Source organism: Tupaia chinensis, unplaced genomic scaffold, assembly GCF_000334495.1.
Source record: "Tupaia chinensis unplaced genomic scaffold, TupChi_1.0 Scaffold000066_1, whole genome shotgun sequence".
NCBI classification, from domain to species: Eukaryota; Metazoa; Chordata; class Mammalia; order Scandentia; family Tupaiidae; genus Tupaia; species Tupaia belangeri.
In genome coordinates, this window is record NW_006159525.1 from 7,100,419 (window position 1) to 7,101,009 (window position 591).

The 591-nt window shown below is 32.0% G+C and overlaps 1 protein-coding gene across 1 annotated transcript in view; it reads right to left on the reverse strand.

Moving 5' to 3' along the window:
- LOC102473203 (nuclear body protein SP140) overlaps positions 1-591 on the reverse strand; it is a 48,332-nt gene that overhangs the window by 31,131 nt on the left and 16,610 nt on the right. The gene's annotated exons all lie outside the window — the stretch shown is intronic.

Below are 591 nucleotides of genomic sequence, written 5' to 3' on the forward strand. Positions count from 1 at the left end.
AAAAGGAAAACTACAGACCAATATCATTGATGAATATAGATGCAAAAATTCTCAACAAGATACTCGCAAATCGTATCCAACAACATATAACAAAGATCATTCATCATGACCACATAGGCTTTATCCCAGGGATGCAAGGGTGGTTCAACATACGCAAGACCATAACCATAATATGCCATATTAACAGAAAGAGAGTTAAAAACCATACAATCATTTCCATTGATGCAGAGAAAGTATTTGATAAAATACAACATCATTTTATGATTAAGACCAACAGTAAGATTAATAAGAAGGGTCATTTCTCAACACAATAAAAGTCATCTATGAAAGGTACTAGGTAAGGCTGCCCACTTTCTCCACTGCTCTTTAATATAGTACTGAAAGTTTTAGCTAATGCAATTAGAAAAGAGAACAATATAAAAGGCTTTTGAATAGGCAAAGAAGAGTTGAAAATATCTTTGTTCTCAAATCTTCTTTATTAGAAGATCCAAAGGTCTCCATGAAAATACTTATTTTAGTAGTAAGTGAGTACAGTAAAGTGGCAGGATACAAAATCAACATCCAAAAATCTATAGCATTTCTATATATGAA